Below are 6,255 nucleotides of genomic sequence, written 5' to 3'. Positions count from 1 at the left end.
ACTTGAAGAGTATGGACTTTTTTTCTCAACTGCCTACTCAGTCCGAAGTAGCACCTGTTGGAAAGAGTTATTATGCGTTGCACCAATTAAAAAAAACCATAAATTCGGTTCGGAAAACTATTTTTATTTATTTTAAAGTACAAAATGTGTGAAAATAATCATAAATTCAGGACCAATTCACTTTTGCTCGATATGACCATCTTTTGCCTTATGTAACTATGGCCTTTAGACGGTCAAAAAACGAATCACAAGCTGCCCGAATGTGACTTGCCGGTATTTTGGCCCACTCACAGACAGTGGCTTTCTTCAGCATCTCGAGACTGCTGTATTTTTTACTTCGGACCTTGCTCTCCAAAATAGCCAAAAGAGAATAATCCATTGGATTCGCATCTGGTGAATTCGAGAGCCATTGTGTGGTCGTAATGAAGTTCGGAACGTTGTTTCTCAGCTATTCTTGGTTCTCTCACGCTTTGTGAGACGGTGCTGAGTCTTGTTTAAACGTCCATGGCTTGCGACCGAAATGTTTGTTTACCCACGGCTTCAAAGCAGCCTTCAGAACACTTTCCCGATAATATATCGCATTTACTTTGACGCCAGGCTCGATGAAAACAATTGGAGAGCGCCCATCTGCGGTGACAGCGATTCAAACCATTATTTGTGGCGGGTGCTGCCTCCTGGTGGCCAACCGATGACTTAGATTCTCGTATTAACGTTCGGTCAAGTAAACCCTATCGTTTTGAGAGTTTACGAATAGCTAAATAGGAAAAACATTTTTCGTCAGAAAACACAATGGTCGGAATTTGACTGCTTTCGGCCAAGCGAAGCAACTGCTTCGCTCTCTCAAGTTTTACGTGTTGCTGCTTCGGTGTGAGATCATGGACCTTTTGGAACTTGTATGGCTTGACCTTGAGCTCCTTTTTCAATATACGTCGGATGCTGCGGTCGGATATTTTCAGTTCTTTAGCCATTTGATTGGCACTTCGTCGTGGATTTCGCTCAAGTCGCTTCTTCACTTTCCGAACCATCTCACGTGACGTTGCAGTCTTTTGATGATCACCTCCATGGCGTTTTGCGATGCCACCAGTATCATTGTAACGAGTGATGGTGCGATAAAAAAAAAAAAAAACTATATTCACATTAAGGTGTTTGAGCTCACAAACAATTGCTGGCTGTGATTTTCCAGCTAAATACAAAGCAATCACACTATTACGTTTGATTTCCATCGCTGATCAGTTTTCTTGCGTTCACTTTTGGCAAAAGGCTTTTGTTACACTTGTGAACAATACTCCGAACTGTCATTCAGCAAATTTATAAACAGCTGATTCCAGTGCGACAGCTGCGCGAACGGTCTGAAGTTTGTTACACTTCGAATGCCGGACACTGTAAATGCCACAAGGACCTACTCGCCTCAGTTCTTGTCCCGTCCATTACATTTTTTGGACGCCAGAGATGTCGGCCTTTACTCGAATGGGTAAATCAACCAGCTGGGCAGCGGTACCCTTAAATAGTAATCAATTGAAGGGGGGCTCTCATCCGAGGCTATTGCCTATTTTCATTGGTAGTGCTTTTTATACATATTACGGGTCTCAATATTTCGACTTCTCACTTTGGCTCGCCTTCAAACGGATATTTTTTTTTGTTACCCAGAGGATGCTTGGTCTACAACCGTAGTCCCCTTTGTGACAAACTTAATATACTCTGTTCAGTGTATAATACTTGGGAATGCAAAATCTTGAGCGCCGAGAAAAATCAAAGTTGCAACCAACTAAATTTCCCTATGAGTTAAGCCCACGCTTCTTTTAGTTACATGCAAGTTTAGTCATAGTTACGGCGCATTTGCTTTGGCCTAACTATTCTATACTAGAACCTGGTGTTGAAGAGCAATTCCCTCTTTACTCTTCACTCCAAAGAATAAGCTGCATTAACACAACAACTTTTCAGTTGGCAATTTCCAGTCTCAAGTGCTGCTGCAGCCGCCGCCTAGCTTACAAATAAACATATATACATAGATACATATATACATATATGTACATATATAGATGTGTATATATATAAATATGTATGTATATACAAATATATATACATATGTAAGTAGCATGTCAGATAACACAATCCCACTTGCATTTACCTTCGCTGCTCGTCTGCGCCGCCAACTTCATGCCACTTGGAGCTATTTCGCGTTTCTGCCTTTCGCTTGGTATTCGCGAAAGATCTCACTACTGCCATTTGCTATCGCCTATTTGTTGCCTACAACAGTACATATGTATATTTTTGCACCCATACTTGTATATATGTATAAATGCGTTTGGAACTATTTATTGCATTAGCACACATATATGTTTGTATGTATGTATGTTTACTACGCAAGTGCATGCACATATACATACATTCACATACATACATGTTATGTAGTTGCATGTTTCCTATCTGCCGCGCTTTGCTGGCTGCAGGCCTTTTTCCCAGCCATTGTCGGCGCAGCAACGCCGTTGCCCCCCACATTTGCCGCCGTCATTCACGTTAAACTCGTTTATGCTCCATACTCGCAGCACATTGTTAGAACGCCAGCAACAGCAGCAATAACAACAACAACAACAGCAACAATACCAACAACAATAGCAACAATACCAACCAACAACAACAGCAACAATAACAACAGCAACAATAACAACAGCAACAATAATAACAACAACAACAGCAACAATAGCAACAATACCAACAACAATAGCAACAGCAAAACCAGTGGCAACGATGCGCTTCGGCTGCGCTAACCTTCCACCAACTCTACGCCCCACCGCTGGCCGCATTTCTGTGTGCTTGCCACATTCGCAATTTCCTCTCGCTTTTACTCGTACCCGTGTACATATGTACGGCATGAGCATTCCGTGCCACACAAACCGAGCAAGCACAAATGGGTTAAGGTTGCACGCGGCCTGGCTGTTTTGACTGACTTTGCTAGCTGTCCGACTGGCTGCTTGCTTGATTGCCGGTTTGGTAGCTCTTGCGCTTTGCTGCTCTCGTTGTGCGCTTGCTGGCTGTTGGTTGTTGGCTGTTAGTTGTTAGTTGTTGCCTGCCCAGCTTGGCCGAGTGCCTCACTGACTGTGCCTGGCTAACACGAATCCATCCACACACACACACACACACACACACACACACGCACACTAACTACATACTCGCCAGTGCGTGGCTATATTTCAGCCGACATTTGCCATTTCCCTTGCCGCTTTGCGACTGCCCCTTCCTTGCGTGTCGCGTCTTCGACATCGGCTCCGTTTGTTTACTTTAGCGCTGCTTGGCTTTGCCGCCGTGTCGATCCAATGTTACAACGTCGTCGTTGCTTCGTTGGCGTCTCGTTTCCTAGGACCAGTGACCTGCTCAGTTTTTTTGGCGCTGCATCAAATTTATTATTTTAGTGTGAATGCACACATATGCCGTCGTCTATTATTGTTTGCCTCCCACTTTGTTAGTGGCAAGCTAGTTGGTCATTGGCGTAGCTGGAACTTTTGGGCGTTGTTGTAGGTGTTGCACCGACAATTTTTGGGTCATCCTAGTGGCAATGAATAAATATTTATGCTTCGTTGGCATTTCTCTCACGTAGGGAGAGTGCTGGCTTGGAACTTTGTTGGCGTGAAGTGGTTTAAACTTTTGTGGTGTATAAGACGATAACGAAATGAAAAATATGTTTCGCTGAATTTTGAAAGAATTTACAGAATTTTATCATCATCATCTTTTGGCGCTTGTAAGCTCTCCACACATTTCGGTTATTTGCCGTTTCTTTATAATTATGTATGCTCAGCTTCCTCATGTCTTCTTTGAGTTCGTCAATTCATTTACTTAGATCGCGGTCTTCCCTTCCTTTAATGGTGAATGCTGTGGCCTCTCTAATAATCTTTTGCGCCCTCATGTCGTCCATTCCTGAGATCAGATGATATTTTCACCTAGTATAAGCTGATTTAGGTCCTCGTTCAACCTCGTCATTATCTGTTATTGCTCCAAAGATTTTTCTTAAGATCCTTCTTTCGAAGACTTTCAGTTTTGCTACTCTTTTTCGAGTAGCGTCCATGATTCTGGTCCATTTCTGTATACTCAGGCTTGTTGTTGCTGTTGTTCTTTTCGCATCGAAGATATTCCATTCTAAACTTAGTCTTCTTCTACATCCTGACAGCTTACAATAACCATTTGGCAGACTAGGAACACCATGTCGGCTGGCATGTCTGCCAATTAGACAGTGACCTGTTAGCACTTCTACTAGAGTTCTCATGTCATAATCCATCAATATCACCTTAGCCAGCTTCTAGTTATAGAGTGGTGCTTGCCTTGGTTAGTTTATCTGCTTCACAGTTACCTGAGTCATCACTATGTTTTGGAATTTATTGCAGGTTTATCGTGAAATGAGCTTTTAGATCTATATCCAATAAGAAAACAAGGCATTATATCAATATCTTTGATGAAACCCTAAGAGAGACTTTAATGGTTTCAAAGCCGCTGGGATATATATATGTGCGCCCACATTCTTTGTCATAAAAAAGAGCTTTCTTTAATTGCTGCGATCGCCGCTTGGGAGACCTAGCAGTGATCTGCTAGTTATAAGACGATTTTGGTATGCAGTTTTGCTGAAAAGATCCGTATAGTTACTTACACCTGCATTCCTGTCCACCTCATCCTTTTCCCACTCTCTCTTGAAGGGAAAGCAATATGAAAGAACGAATTTAAGCTTAATTCTATAGCATTTCGAATATCCATGGTACTGGCTAGAAATAGGAATCTACCAAGTATCGTTTAATACCCTTTATTACAGACAAGTACGGAGGATTTCCTCAGTCTAACAGCTGACTTCGATGATAGCTGTTTACAAAACAAGTCTTTAGGTAGTGCTTGACTTGGCGTTGTTCTAAAGGTTCCATTGTTACATATACTAGCTGATCTCTGTATACTTTCCATACCCCTTACATCATATATTTTTTCCATTATTGGCCATACCAATATACCGTATATCATAGTCATCCTTACAACTGCTGTATAGAGCCAACGACTTACGTATAGCGCTAGTCCCCGTTTGGGTCCACCATACTTTTACAGCTGTAAAGTCCTGTAGCTGCTTTCTTTGCCCTAGTGTCCAAGTTCGGTTTCAAAGAAAGCTTACTGACTAAAATCAGTCCCAAGTAGCTTGTTCTGTGTACGCTAGTGAACAATACTTGCTCTGTCTCGATAGCATTTAAGTTAGGTCGAACCAGCCGTACTTTTCCCATCGATTTATGTCGTTTAATATTATTTACATAAGATTAGAGAGGATATTTGGGGACTTAGCTCTAACCGAAACCGCCAGCTCATCAGCTAGCCTCCTTCTTTTTTAGATCTAATAATATTTTATTCATTGTTAAGATAGAAAACTAACTTATAAGATGAGTTTCCCATGAAGTAATCAAGTACGATATGAAGATTAGTTGAGCAAAATATAAAACTAAATTTCGAAAACTCAAATAGTCAGAAACCTTATAGGGTTCAGGGGTTTTCTGGGGTCTGCAGGCGTTCTGAAGGTTGAATACTTCTCTTGAACCGTTACGTAGTTGTCCATTGCTAAGAAACAAAACTGGTCTATGATTGACTCACGAACTTACCAGACTAACGTAACCTAACATCGAAGTGGTTTTGTTGGCCCGTCTTTCTTTATTTAACCCAATTATAGTCCGGTTATTATCCTAATAGCTATTTTGGTCCCATTTTATTTGAAAATGAGTGTGAATTAAAAAGTGGACTTCTTGCTTTCGGAAAGATGACCATTCAACGAGATTTACTCCACCACCAATATTTTGTGCTCCAAATTCGGTAAATGGATTTAAAATTTTGCACACGTGCTTTGCTTTCCAAGAAGCTACACATTTGTCGGACTCGGCGATATCCGACCACTACAGCATATAGCTGTCATACAATCTGAACGATCGGCATCAGGCCCTTGTATGGGAAACTTTTTTGTTTGACAAGTTATCTTTACGAAATTTGGCATGAAGTATTGCTGATGATAGTGCTACAATCTCTAAAGATATTTTTCGGATCGGTTCACTATAGCATATGGCTGCCACACAAACTGAACGATCAGAATCAGGTCCTTGTAGGGAAAACTTTTTTGTTTGACAAGATTTCTTAACAAAACTTGGCATGAAGTATTGTTGATGATAGTGCTACAATCTCTAAAGATATTTTTCGGATCGGTTCACTATAGCATGTGGCTGTCATACAAACTGAACGGTCGGCCTCAGG

The sequence above is a fragment of the Bactrocera neohumeralis genome, chromosome 4, assembly GCF_024586455.1.
Source record: "Bactrocera neohumeralis isolate Rockhampton chromosome 4, APGP_CSIRO_Bneo_wtdbg2-racon-allhic-juicebox.fasta_v2, whole genome shotgun sequence".
Classification (NCBI taxonomy): Eukaryota; Metazoa; Arthropoda; class Insecta; order Diptera; family Tephritidae; genus Bactrocera; species Bactrocera neohumeralis.
The sequence above is the reverse complement of the archived record's forward strand: the minus strand, read 5'-3'. Positions refer to the sequence as shown.